The sequence below is a fragment of the Aedes albopictus genome, chromosome 1 (assembly GCF_035046485.1).
Source record: "Aedes albopictus strain Foshan chromosome 1, AalbF5, whole genome shotgun sequence".
In the NCBI taxonomy this organism is placed as follows: Eukaryota; Metazoa; Arthropoda; class Insecta; order Diptera; family Culicidae; genus Aedes; species Aedes albopictus.
Genome location: NC_085136.1, coordinates 80,941,355 through 80,955,887, shown reverse-complemented (window position 1 = coordinate 80,955,887; position 14,533 = coordinate 80,941,355). Strand labels below are relative to the sequence as shown.

At 34.0% G+C, this 14,533-nt stretch overlaps 1 protein-coding gene and 1 long non-coding RNA gene across 2 annotated transcripts in view; one reads left to right on the top strand and one right to left on the bottom strand.

Annotated features, from left to right (window-relative positions):
- The window catches only part of LOC134285028 (uncharacterized), a gene marked incomplete at its 3' end in the record, with an annotated part of 176,349 nt that overhangs the window by 13,329 nt on the left and 148,487 nt on the right, over positions 1-14,533 (top strand).
- The window catches only part of LOC134285029 (uncharacterized), a 50,333-nt gene that overhangs the window by 27,500 nt on the left and 8,300 nt on the right, over positions 1-14,533 (bottom strand). The gene's annotated exons all lie outside the window — the stretch shown is intronic.

Sequence of the window (14,533 nt, the reverse complement as noted above, 5' to 3'; positions counted from 1 at the left end):
TAGCATTTCTCCGAAAATTTATCAATGATTTTCTCCAGGGGATTCTCCATGAATTTCTTCTCACGTATATTGAAAAGATGCAAATTTTATTTTTATTTTATTAAAGTCCCATTACACATGACAAATATTTGGCCAAACAAACCCGACAAAAGGCCAACACAACGTAAATCATGGCAACCTTGGACAAATGTCGGGCTACAATGACAAATATTTGGCATAACGACAAACAGTCTAATGGCACCTTTAGATACTAGCTGTTCCGGCAAAAGTCGTTCTGCCTGCCTACTGTGTTTTTCCCGAGCCTATTCGTGACATACAAACACCATTCCATTTTTATTTATACAGATTTTTCTTTAACAAACATTCAGAGATTCTATCAGAAATACAGAAACTTCCAGTTTGTATGAAGAACTAGCATAATTTAAAATACACAAAAATAGAAAGATCATATAAAATGAACTTCAAGAACCATTCCAGACATTATTGCTTAAATTTCTACCTAAAGAATTACTTCATTTTTCAGGGATTTTATGTTGTGGAAATTCCTCTAGAAATTCTCAAAAGATTTTTCTGGAAAGTTTCTACAGGAGTTTATCCAATAGTTCTTTGAGGTATTCCTCCAGGCATTACTTTGGATTTGTTTAGACCTTTCTGCAGGATTTTTTACTATTTTTTTCCAAAAGATTCTCTCAACAATTGCTGCAGAACTTCAACTAATAAGCATTTTTAAAATATTTTTTCTAGAAATGTTTCAAGAATATTTGTAGAGGGTTCTCCATTTTTTTTTTAATTTCTTTATTGGTTCTCTAAAGAATTCTTCCAAGAAACCTCTTCATAAACTACACGAGATTTTTTTTATCGATGAATCTTTCAGAGATACCTCCAGCAGATCTTCCAAGGATCTCTTCAGAAAATCCTCCAGGGAATCTTTAGAAATTCAATGAAGGATTTCTTTAAAAAAATCCACAAGTGCCTTTGTCTGCAATGTCTGCATTTTTTAAGAGATTTCTCAAGAAATTCCTCAACGGATTTTCCAGGAATCACTGCAGAAATTTCTCAAGATTTTTTTTCATTGATAGAGTTACTCCAGAAGTTTATCAAGATTTTTTTTTTATTTTTTCTAAAAAAACATGAAGGAGTTTCTGCAGGAATCACTGAACGAATGTCTCAAAAAATTCTTGGAGAACCCTGGGAAGAGTTTCGAAACAAATCCCTTTAGGATTTGTAAATAATTTACTTGAAGAATGTCAGAATTTTTATTTTTTCATGAAAACTTCATGAAGTAACTTCTCAATTTTGAAATTTTGAAGAAATTTCTGGAGATAAATATATCTTCACATTCGAATGTCTAAACAAATCTAAGCAGGAAATTCTGAAAGCAAGAGTTAAAGGAAGTAAAGTTAGTTGTAAGTAAAAAGAAAGTCGGGTTAAGGCGAAACTGGACGCATTTCCTATTTATTTTTTATTTTTGATTTCTTATTAAATAACTAAGTAATATTTTCCAAATTGGTTTTTATACGCAGTTAGAGGAAGGATCGAGCTATCTTCTGAATTTTTTTAAGGTGTAAAACTTTTACCAATTTTTCAAAAACCATATTTTTTTGAAATTTCATTGAAAATTGGTTTCCCTAAAACTGAGAAATATTTTCCACCTGAAGAAAAAAAAATCAGGAATTACCTTGGCCCTTCCTCTAACTGTGTACGAAAACCGATTTTGAAAATATTTAATAAGAAATCAAAAACTAAAAAGTAAGGAAATGCTTCCAGCTTTCGCTAAGTGCTGTTCTTTTTAATTCCACTAAGAATTTGCATCCTTTGACAGATACGTATTTCGATCTCAACTTTAAGGTCGTCTTCGGTATCTCGTACTTGACTCGACTCTAGTCAAGTCCAGTCAAGTCAAGTACGAGACACTGAAGACGACCTTACAGTTGAGATCGAAATACGTATCTGTCAAGGATGCAAATTCTTAGTGGAATTGAAAGGAACAGTACTTAACCCGAATTTCTTTTTTACCATCCTAGAAGAAGTTTCTTAAGAACTTCCTGGGGAAAAACCTGGAGAAACATTTCGGGAAATTCTTGGTGGAACGCATTACAAAACATTTGCAAAGATCCCAGAATAGTTATTTATGCAACAAGTTGCAAAATGATGATTTTTTCAGCACGAGTCGTACATTTATCCAACGAGGCTTGCCGAGTTGGATAAATACGACAAGTGCTGAAAAAATCGAGTTTTGCAACGCGTTGCATACAACATTTTTTGCAATTATGAAAAATACCCTTCAGTACGATCTTTTCTGACTGCTCAGACAGAGGTCAGAGCTAAGACCACGTGCGAGCATCCATGCGTACAAGTCCATGTTTTTCAATCAGGTAGGCTATGTTTATAAGTGTCACAACTACTCGGAGTCTCGTCGTCAGTGAGCGTTTTTTGTGCTGCTGCTTCTAACTCTACGTCTGTTTGGCTGATCAAATCAGAATTGGAATCGCTTGTATTTAGGTTCGATCTGCCGTACAGACATAGGAGCAGCCATCGAATAGACAAATGTATACGGAAGAACATTAGTGCTTCAGGAAACTTGTGAAAAGTGTACCATTGCGAAGGTGCCGAAAAGTAGTACTTTTCGGCACTCTTAAAAGTGCTGAAAAGTACTACTTTTCGGCACTCTTGAGGTAGTCAAGAAAAATAGGCCATTTCTGCACAGTTTCGGCAATGGAAAAGTGCAATCTTATGGCACGTAATTGCAAAAATAAATTTTTCAGATATATCTTAAGGAATTTCCGTAGAAATTCTTTGGAAATATTTCTGAATGAATTTCTCAAAGAATCCGTGGAGATATTAATGGAGTTATCCGTCGACAAGAAATTTTCGATATGTTTTTAAACAAATATTCAAAAGAGTGTGTTAAGTTTATCTTGCTGGATGCTAAGAAGGAACCCATAGAAATCTATTCAAAAGAATTCCTGGAGAAATTAATCAAGGAATATCTTAAGAATGTCCTCTAGAAATTTCTCAAAGAATCTCTGCAAGAATTTCTTAAAAAAAAAAACTCTTCCCATTACTAGTGTTCCATACACTAGGCGCCTCTCCGCCTTTTACCGAAATTAGAAAAAAAAACCTCCCATGCCGCCTTCTCTGTGCATCACCACGCTAAGATGGCCAAAATTGCTAGGGCGTGATATTTACACCCAAAGAACCTGAGTTCAATTTGTGTTCGCAATTCTTATCTTTTTATCTGCAAGGTAACGTTGAGAATATTCAAACATTTCCATCTCATATGACGTGTTCCTTTTGCTACATTCGATGCATCATATTTTTACAAATTGTTTTCGTACTCTGCTGCTTTCTAAAGATTGAACATCGATCTTTAACACAATTTCATAGTTGATAACTCAGTTGTTTGAAAGGGTGTATACTGGCTATTTCTGCTCAGGTTTGATTCAATATTATTATTTGAAAAAACTGTCATTACTTCCAATATTCAACGAAAACATTATTCGTAAGTTTTCACATTATTTTCATTCTACATATAAGAATGAAAAGCAAAAAGAAAACCAGGTCTTTTGCTTAACAAAGTTTCCAACTTTTATTTCATTTTTCATGCTCAGTACTTCAAGCTTAAATTTTCCATACAACTTAATACTTCACTGGAAATTCGCGACTCTTTCAAATTGTCAAGCAAACAGCAATACACAAAAAAATCAGCAAAGATATAGTTTATTCGATTATTTTCATATAACAACATATTCTTTGAAAATTTGCTGAAAAACTTAAATTGGGGCGAAGGCTGGAAAGTTATATTTTACCAGATTAAGATTTCAACGTGATAAAAACGTAAAGAAGCTCGCCGTTAACGTATGCTCATTACATATCTAGGAAGTTTTATGCTTCGTATTTTTATTTAATAAATTCAATTCGAAAGAAATTTTTTTTGGAATGATTGAAAATTTAGGTCAAATGTGAGAAATATGAATAATTAAATAGGTTTGTACTCTCAATAATTTTTATTACTTTGTTTTCCACCTTGCGTGAATGAATGAGGAAAAAAATATGTGGAGGAAAAATCTGTATCATGATCATGAAATCTGTATTTTTTCTGTACTCTGTATCCTGTCTGTATCAACCTCTAAAAATCTGTATAATACAGAAAAATCTGTATATCTGGCATCTCTGGTCGTGACCCATAAAACTATCTCGCGGCTCTTGACGACCGACGAAGTTCGATTACTTCTCGTTCCAACATGTGTACATCGCATCGGTGTTTCGATGGGTACTTCCGAGTCAGTCAATGTAACATACCTAGGTATGGTACGAGCATGTAGATACTGCACTGTCTGTCTGGGTAGTAAGTTCGAACATGCCGGTCGATGCTACTTTCGGTTTTCCTCTGTGTGTTATTGGGTCATTGGGCTTTGTGGGTGCGGTGTGCGATGCGGAACCTTTGTTGAAGGCGGCGGACATGAACATGTACCTACTACTAGGTATTACTTTTCTTTGGTCCGGGGTGATTGATGGGTGGGATGACGGCGGTGTTGTTCTTTTTTCGGACACGAAACATGATTTATTGCAGTATAATGGACCGGGGCAAGTTGAAACCTCGGAAATATGTGGTCATCCAATATTGTCAATATTGACAATTAGAATGGTACGATTACGATTCCTTTCTGATTGTCTTCCTTTATCAATCAGTAAATTTGCCAAGAATTTCTCTTAGGCTAGTGTCAAAGAATTGCACCATTTATCATTTCTTTAAAAAGCATTCTGAGTTTTTCCAATATATCTTGAACTATAACTACGTAGATTGTATAAGTGATTATATACTACACAGTTTGAAGTACTGCGTTATTTTTTATGAAATTTAGTATAAACCATATTTCTGTCTCCAGATTATTACAAATACTGTCCTTATCACATGTTGGCATTGTTGGCCATTTAATTTCTTCCGAAATAATGCAGGATGGATATTACACAACTCTTCGAATTGAATCAATTTCTTTTTACAAGCTTGAAGCAATTTTCACTCCAATTGAACAGCTATTTACACGAAAGATGCTGTTTCACCTTACATTAACAAGTTTACATCATTTGAACTTCCAATGATGGATCAATTCAAATCCTAAGTGAACGTAACCAAACTATTTTACACTTCAACCGCACGTACCATAGGAAACAAACCTCGATGTAAAAGGTAAATTAACCACTCACCTCCAAAACTGAATTCACATCACCTTATTCGCGTAGCCTCAGAAAACAATTAGCGGAACTCTCAGTCGTAAGCGTCGTAAGTCGTCGTAACACACATTCACCTTCCCGGGAGGTGGAAAGATTTCGAACTGGCACAACAACAGCGGAGAGCCGCAATTATTGCCCAGCACCTGTGAAATTGTCGCTCCCTCTCCCCCCAGCGGTTCGGTAGGTTACTGAGACACGGGTGACTAATTCAGCCTATATCTCAAGTGGAATTGGATTCTCCACAGCCACCGCCACCAGCAGTGTCTACCGTCGCGCTGCCGCTACCCCGCTGAGGATGAATCATCTTCTCCGGCAGCAGCAGCAGCCAGCGGGTAATTTTCGTGTCGCAAAGACAACGGCGGGATTGTAAAACATACAATCTTCGATTGTGATTGGCGGTTTAAGATGTCTATAGTACTCTGTCACATGCCACCGAAATGAATTCAAGCAATTTGAAATTGCTGTATTAAATATCTGCAGCTGTGTGACAGTGAATGTCCGTTCAAACACCGGAAAACCCTTCAAAATGGTATTCAATATTAATAAGAAATCAAATCCGTTCGCTAGTGGTACTCGCTTCCATGTCCCGCGATAGGCACCGTACGACGGTGTTATATAGAATCATGCACAATTTTGCCTCATGAAAATTAGAAATGTGTCATTGAAACAGCAAAATTTATAGCCACAACTCTCTCACAGTGTTGAAAATAGAAACGTAGTCCTACGTCAAAATTAAACAAAAGTTTGTGATAATTTATATAGAACAGTAGGTATGCTTGTTTGGACCGAAAGCACAAAACTTAGCTCTATCGATTCATACCTTTGAATGTGTATAAGAATATTCAGAATATACATACAGAGGATACACAAAATAATCGATAAGACAAATTTTCACTTTCTAAAAAATGGCACGGTGTGTCTGGTAGAACAAATTTATTACAAAAAAATGGGCATCGCTAATTTTTACGCTACGTGAAAGTTGACGCTACCAGCTTTCATTCAAGCCCAACATCGAAATATTCCATCGGGGGAACTTTTTCATACAAAAATTGGGTATGTTTGTTAAGTAGAAATAGGGATTAATTTGGAACCCTGCATTTTGTATGAGGAAAAACAGTATTCTGAAAAAGTTGTTCGGGATCCCTCGGTGGATTTTTTTGAGGGATCCTGCAAATGAAAGCTGAAAGCCTCTATTTTTGAATAGCGAAAAATTTGACGATGCCTATTTTTTTGTTATAAACTTTTCCCATACACACGCCGTGTATGGATGTAACTTTTCAAAAATGTATTAAATAAAACTTCAAAGTAAGTTGATTAACTAATTGACTATTGATGGTCGAAATTTTGGTAGTGGTGTCATTGAGGCTACTCCAAGTTACTCATTGAGTAACCAGCTCATGATATCATTTTTTTTATTTTGCTGGTCTCAATACGAGTGCCCTGACAAAGATAAGAAAAGCAACCAAGAGTGCTTTGTGAGATTTCTACTGGGATTCCACTGGAGATTTTTTGAAAATTCTTTCAGAGATTCTTTTGTAAATTCCTGTCTGAAATATCTCCTGGAAATTCTTCAAAGATTCAAGCAGGAAATGTTTCAGAGAAATTCTTATATTTTTTTTTCAGAAGTTCTTCCAGAAATTATACAAATAAAACTGGATAATTGATGAACTCATTTCTACAGAAATCCTTTGAAACTCTGGGTAATACCTTTCAAGATTTCTACAAGAAACTATTGAAAATGTTTAAAACTCTGTTACCTGGGAGAACACCAGAAGATTCATTTTAAAATACCTAGGTGTTAAATTATTAGAATATTCTAGAGGGAATCTCAAAGTAATTCATGGATAAAATTACTTGAGAAATTCCTGGAAGATTTAATGGAGAAATTTCTGAATCTCTGGAAAATGTCTGCAGAAATCTCGCAAAATTTTCAGAAAATATACAGAAGAATTTATCAAACAAGTCCCTTAATGAATTTCTTAGGGTTTTCTGGAGGATTTTCTGTCGAATATATTATAAAACTTCTAGGGGAGTTCTTAGAAGAGTTTTTATGCAATTTCTGATAACTACCTAGAGACATATCTGAAGGAAACTCTAAAAAAAACAAAAAATAAATCGTATTAGAATTCATTAGAGAACCACTGAAGAATTTCCTGAATAAAACGTTTTCTTAATCAGATTTTTGAAGAACAGTTTTGAAAAAAAAGACAATACACCGTCTTCGGCTAGAGGCCACTCAGACTGAACATTACACTAACATTAGACAACGGACAACACATATAACACCCAGTGGCCCAGTGGAAAATTTTTCGTTTAACGAAAAGTTTTCCCCGACTAGAGCGGGAATCGAACCCACATTCCGAGGCTTACAAGACACCTGAACGACTGATGTCGCTAACCGCTCGGCCACGAAGCCTACAATTTGAAGAAAAATAGCGAAATAATGGGAGAACCCTCTGCAGGTATACATTGAACAATTTCCTTAAAAAATATATTCCAAGGAATATATTCTGAAGTAATTTCAGCAGGAGTTGCTCAGAGAATTTTTGGACTAAGCTCAGGAGCATCACCGGAAACTATTCTTAAAGAATCTGAATCCTATTCCCTGAAGAATTGTCTGAATACATTATAAATAATCTCTGGAAGAATACTTCGAGGAGCTTATGAAGAAACACTCTCAGAACTTTCTAGAGGATCTTCTCAGTACCTGTGAGATTCTCTGAATATATGGAGTAATATCAGAAGGAATCTCTAGAAAAGATGCAATCATATTTACAGAAAGAGTTCCGAGAGCTTTTCTGAATTTCTTAAAGAAAACCCTAGAGGATTTTTTGTGACATTCTCTGAATTTCTGTAAAAGAAATCATGGAATTTCATCTTTTTAAGGAATCATTGGGGGATTTTCTAGAGAAGCCCCTGAAGAAATTTCTAGAAGAATTTCTTGAGAAACTTCTTGAAGAATTTCTTGAAAAAATCCCAGGAAAAACACCTGAAGTAAATTCTGATAAATCCCTTCAGTAGTTCTCTCAGAAACAGTTCATAAAATATATGCAGGAAACAGGCACGAACTTCTGTAGCAATCCTTGAAAGAATTTCCTATGAAATCCCTAAAGCAATCCTTGGAGGAATAAAAACTGTGGACTGAACAAATTTCAACTTGAATCTTTTGAAAAACTTCTTTAAAAAACATCTTGAAGAAGACCCCACGAAAATTCCTGGATGAATATCCGAAGGAATCCCTGGAATTTTCAGAGAATAACTTGGAGAAGAATGCATTCAAAAGCAATACCTGGAGACATTTTTGGAGGTATTCTTGCTCAAACCATTCTAGGTATTCCTATACAAATCTTCTGTCTACATATAAAAAACTCGGGAAAATAAAAAAAAGCTGAAAGAATACCCGAACTAGTTTCTGGCCGTGCCTCTGGGCGTTATCTGAAAAAAAAAATCTAAAGAAGTACATGAAAGAAATTTATTCTAAAAGAATTCTTAGAGAAATGTTTAGGTGAACTCATAAAAGGAATCTCTTAAGAATGCTCCTTTTGCCATAATTACATAGAAATCGTGAAACGAACCATTCATTGGGGGGGGTTTCCCCGAAATAATTCTTAATTGAGTGGGCGCAATATTGCAGCGATTTCCAGGGGGACGTGCCAACATACGGGGGCTAAAATTTGGAAACCATGGGTAACAAGCTCTACTTTTACCAGCTTAAAGTTTTATTGTATTCGGTTCATTGAATCCGGAAAAAGTTGGCCAAACATTAATTATGCCTTTTACTAAAATCTTTCTAACTTCATGTAGAATAGCCCTTTCTTTCCCAAATTTTGACCAATGATAGACAACTACTGGGGATACTCAAAAATAACTAGGACAGGTAAAATTTTCACTTTTTAAAAAATGCTCTACTAGCTGTAATTTTTCGAGAAAAATATTCTTAAATTTTTACTGTAAGTTCATCAACTAGTTGTGTATCAGTGGTGCAAATTTGACTATTCTACACAAAGTTAGAGAGATTCTAGAAAAGGGTATAATTATCCGATAGCCAGCTTTGAGCTGTTATATCTCCGGATTCAATGAACCGAATGCAATGAAATTTTGATCATTTATGACTAATATAACGAACTTCGAAAAACATTTGACTTAATTTGAAATTATTAATAAGAAAAAAAGTTATAGCGAAATAGTGATTTTGAACGAATCCCTTAAGAATTTTTTTGATATCTGAAGATATCTTCCATGGAATCATGGACAACTTTCTATTGGATTTTTCTGGGAAATTTCTGAAAAAAAAATGCTAAAAGAATATTTGTCTTGTACTTGACTGGAGTCGAGTCAAGTACAAGACACTGAAGACACCTTACAGTTGAGGTCGAAATAAGTATCTGTCAAAGGATGCAAATTCTTAGTGGAATTCAAACGAACAGTACTTAACACGATTTTTCTCCTAAGATAATGATTTCCTGAAGGAAGGAAACATCTTAACAAGGATTTTCTGTAGGAAAAGAGTCTGAAGGAAATTTTCGAAAAAAAATCCATAAAAATCGTCAAAAGAATTTTCGAAAAAAAAAATCATGGAGGAATTTATGTAACAATCCATCGATTTTTTTCTAAAGGAATGTTTTCTGGAGGAATTTCAAGAAGAAACTCTTGAAAATCTGGAGGAATTTCTGTACAAATCCCAAGGAAATTTTCCTAAACAAAACTCTCTGGAGAAACTGCTGAAGAAATCTATAGAATGTTTTAAAAATAAATCCTTCGAAAAACTACTGGAGGAATTTCCAAAGAAAATCCTAGAAAAGTTCCTAAAAAAATGCTTGGAGCAGCTTCTAAAGCGATTCATGCATGATTTTCCTAAGCAAACTCTGGGAGAAATGATTGAAAGATTCTGTGACCGAAAGGAATTTCTGGAGGATACATACAGTGTGGAACTCATACAGCAATACGGAACGGTTAGACGATTGACACCTCAACCCGTACGGCCATGAAGCCCACAAATCTTAATGAAATCTAGAAAATTTTCTCATGGATTCCTGAAAGAACTTCTTGAGAAATCTGGGTCGAAATTCTAAATTTCTGATTTTCTTCAAGGAAATTTCTTAAAGAGGCTTTTCTGAAAGAGGAATGTATGAAGGTATTTGTAAAATACTTTTCAAAGAATCATCAAAAGAATTTCTGAAAAAAAAACCAAGGAGGAATTTATGAGAAAATCCATCAAATTTTTTTTAAGGAGTTCTTGAAGAAATTTCTGGTGGAATCTCCATAGGAATTTCAAAAGAAAGAAATCCGTGATAGTTCTTCAGAATAAAAAAAAAATCTGGAAGAAATTCATGTAGCAATTTCGGGAGCAATCAATGAAGTATTTTTTTTTCGGAGTTCTTGGAGAATTTTCTTATGTATTACATATTGAGGATTGTGTGAAAAAAAACCAATGGATGAATGTATTAAGGCGAAACTGGATCCATTTCCCCACTTTTTGGTTTTTGATTTTTTATAAAATAACGAAGCAATATTTTCAAAATCGGTTTTCGTGCATATGTAGAGTATGGATCAAGGTATCTCCCGATTTTTTTTGTGGTGGAAAATGTTTTTCATTTTCTCAGAAACCATTTTTGAATAAAATTTCACAAAAAAATGGTTTCTGCGAAAATGGAAAACTTTTTCCGCCACAAAAAAATTCAGAAGATACCTTGATCCATACTCTACATGTGCACGAAAACCGATTTTGAAAATATTGCTTCGTTATTTTATAAAAAATCAAAAACCAAAAAAATGAGAAAATGCTTCCAGTTTCGCCTTAATGAATTCAGGAGTGATTTTCTTATTGATTCTATGACAAAAAAATCTGGAGGAATTCTTAAAGGAATTCCCGAAAGAGACCCAACAAGAATTGCTTCGAGATACTAACAAAATTTTTGAGAAAACCTTTGAATAAATTTCTGAAGAAATCCCATGGATATTTTCAAAACAAAAACCTCCTGGAGGAAATGCTGGAGAAATCTATGGAAAGTTTTATTGGCAATCCTTTGAGACATTTCTGTAGGAATCATTTGATGAATTTCTAAACCCAACTCTGGGAAAGATTCGAAAAAAAAACTGTAGAAGGGTTTTCTAAAGCAATCCATGCATGATTTTCCTAAATAATCTCTGGAGAAATGGTTGATGGTTGATAAGGGATTTGCCAATGGAACTCATGCAGCAATTTAAGAAACAACCCATGGACAATTTTAGAATAGAATTTTGAGGAGGAATCGTTAGAGGAATTTCCAAAGAAATTCCTAGAAGATTTTGTGAAAGAACCTCTGGAAGAATTCTTTGAGGAATCGGTCGAAGAAATTTCGAATTTATTGTACAAATAAATTTCCTCATGATTTCCAAGAAAAAAATCTTAAATCAATTTATAAAAGAACCCGTAGAAAATTGTCTAATAGTAACCGTGTAGGGTTTTCTAGAGTGATCCATAGAGGAATTATTGAGAAAATCTGTGAAAAATTCTCTGAAGGAATCTTTTGAACAATAATTGTAAGAATGTCTGAATGAATTCCTGTAAGAATTTTTGAAAGTATCTGCGGATGTTTTAAAATGTATGCCTTGAAGAAATTCTTAAGGAATTCATAAAAGATATTTTTATGGAATAGTTGGAAAAGTTTCTGGAAGGATCCTTAGACTTATTTCGGGATATTTACTGAAAGTCTGTCTGGAGGAATTTCTCAAGAAATGCCTTTGTGATTTTTTACAGGACTTCATGAAGGGATTTCAAAAGAAATTCATACAGCATCTATTAAAGAAGTGTTTCGAAAAAAATTAGAGGAATCTCTGCAGAAATTTGAGAAGGAATGTTTGGAGGAGCTTCCGAAGAAATTCATGAGTTGTTTCAGTAAACCTGTTTTTTCAGAATTTCTTGATAAATTTCTATAGGACTCCTTAGTGGAATTTGCATGGGACTTAGTGACATCTAAAGATCTCTAAAGAATGCCTAAAGTATCCGTAGAGGAAATTTTCAAAACAACCCGTGAAGGAATTCTTAGGGGAATATTTGGAATAAAATTTTGAAGGAGTTTCCGAAGAAATGCTTCGAGTAGTTTTCGTAGGAATTTTGGGAAGTTTCTGTTATGAAAGAATCTCTGAAGAATGTTCTGGAGGAATCGCTGGAGAAATTTCTGAATAAATATGTAGAAATTTCCGATTGAATATCTAGTGGAAATTCCCTGGAGGAATTTTGATTATATTTTTCAAAGAAGCAATAATGGAATTTTTGAGAAACTTTTGGAGGAACTCTTAGAAACATTCTTGACGGAATTTCTTAAGGTAGGGTCTTGTACCATTTGGGCAGGTGTACCTATTTTGGGCACATGCTGCTTTAACTAAGTCAATTTCAAACCGATTGATTTGAAATTTTGTACAGAGCTGGGCACGTACAGTATCTAACTCTGTTCAAAAATTCAAATCAATCGGTTTGAAATTGACTTAGTTATAGCGACAAGTGCCCAAAATAGGTACAAATGCCCAAATGGTACAATACCCTATTTTTGAAAGTTTCTAGAAGAAATTTTTAGTAAATTTCTGGAGGAATTTCTGATGGATTTTCAGAAAAAGTCCTTCAAATGATTGCCAAAGCGATTTCAGAAAAAAATCTGAACGCCTTTTTCGAGGACACATTTTAAAGGAATTCGTGATGTATTTTCTGGAGAAATCATCGGTGAAATTTCTGAAGGATTTTTTTAAAGATTTTCTTAAAACCCCCCGGAAAAAATCAACAGGAGTCGCTGAAGGATTTCTTTACGAAAAACTTCTGAAGAAATCCTTGGAATTTTCTTGAATTTCTTTTGAATATTTTCTGAAAACCTCCCGGTGGAGTTCCTCAAAAAATCGAAATTCTTTTGAAAAATATCTAAATAGATATCTAGAGGAATTTCAAAAAGAAATAATTGTAGAATTGTAGGTATTTAAAATTTAAGAATTCATTTAAAAAAACCTGCAGGAACTCCTGACTGCAAACTTTTGTCAGAGATTTTTTTTATGGAATCACTGGAGAGATTTCTGAAGCAAAAGAAAATTGAAAAGTGAATTTTTTTTTTAATAAACCCTGGAGGTATTTCCGAAGCAATCCATGCAAGATATCCCAAACATTTTTTTCGAGAAATTTCTGAATAATATCAAGTGGAGTTTTAGAAGATTCTCTGCAAGAATTTCTTAAGTAGTTAAATCCTGAAGTAGCATTGAAGATTTTTCTGACTCAATGTCAATAGCAAAATCTGAAGGAATCCACGGATTAATTCCTGAAAAAATCTCCAGAGAAATTTTTGAAAAATTGAGCTTTTGAAAGATTAAAAAGAAACGAAATTGATGGCTTTTCCAATAAACTTTTACAGAGAGTTTGGGAATGAATACCCAAAGAATTTCTGACAGAAACCCTGAAGAAAATTCTGAAATAAGCCATGCTAGATTTTCTAAACGATATTTTTTATGAAATTTCGGGAGGATCTCCTGGTGGAATCCCCCAATCCCATAACAAAATTTCCAAAAGTATCTTTCGAGGACACATTTTAAAAGAGTCCGTGGTAAAATTTCTGGGGAAATTTCTAAAATCATCGTTGGGAACATTTAATAAGGATTTGGAAGATTTGCTGAAACCCCCTCGAAAGAACTCAAGAACGAATCGTTAAAGGATTTTTACGGAAACTTTCTAGATGTATACCTAAAGGAATACTGGAAAGAATTCATGGTAAAATATCAAAAAGAATCCTAGGCTGAAGTCTTGACAAAAAGATTTTCTGGAAGACTTGTTTTTAGGGATTTCTAAAGCAATTTCCAAATGTTCCCTTTATTATGTTTTTTTTTTTTAATCAATGAAAGAATCTCTGAAAATTTTCCTAAAGAAATCCAAATATGTACAAAATTCCAATAAAACATTTAGAGGATTTCCTGAATTAATCCCTGGAAGTATTTCTGAAGCAATTCATGCAAGATTTCCAACACAAATTTTCCAAAAATTTCGGGAGAATCTAAAGTGGAATTTCAGAAGAATCTACATGAATTTCCAAAGAAATACCCTATGAAAAATTAAAAATGGCGTCCTTTGAATAATAACAAAAAGCCTTAGAAATAATTTCAGTTAAAATTCTTAGAAAAAATCCCAAAGGTACTGTTAGGAGGATTCCGGAAAAAAATTGAAACTATTTTGAAAAATGTCCGGAAAAATATGAAGGAATATCAGATGAAATTTTCGAAGAAGCATTGAAAATATTTCTGACTAAATGTACAAAATAAATTCTGAAAAATCCTTGAATTAATTTCA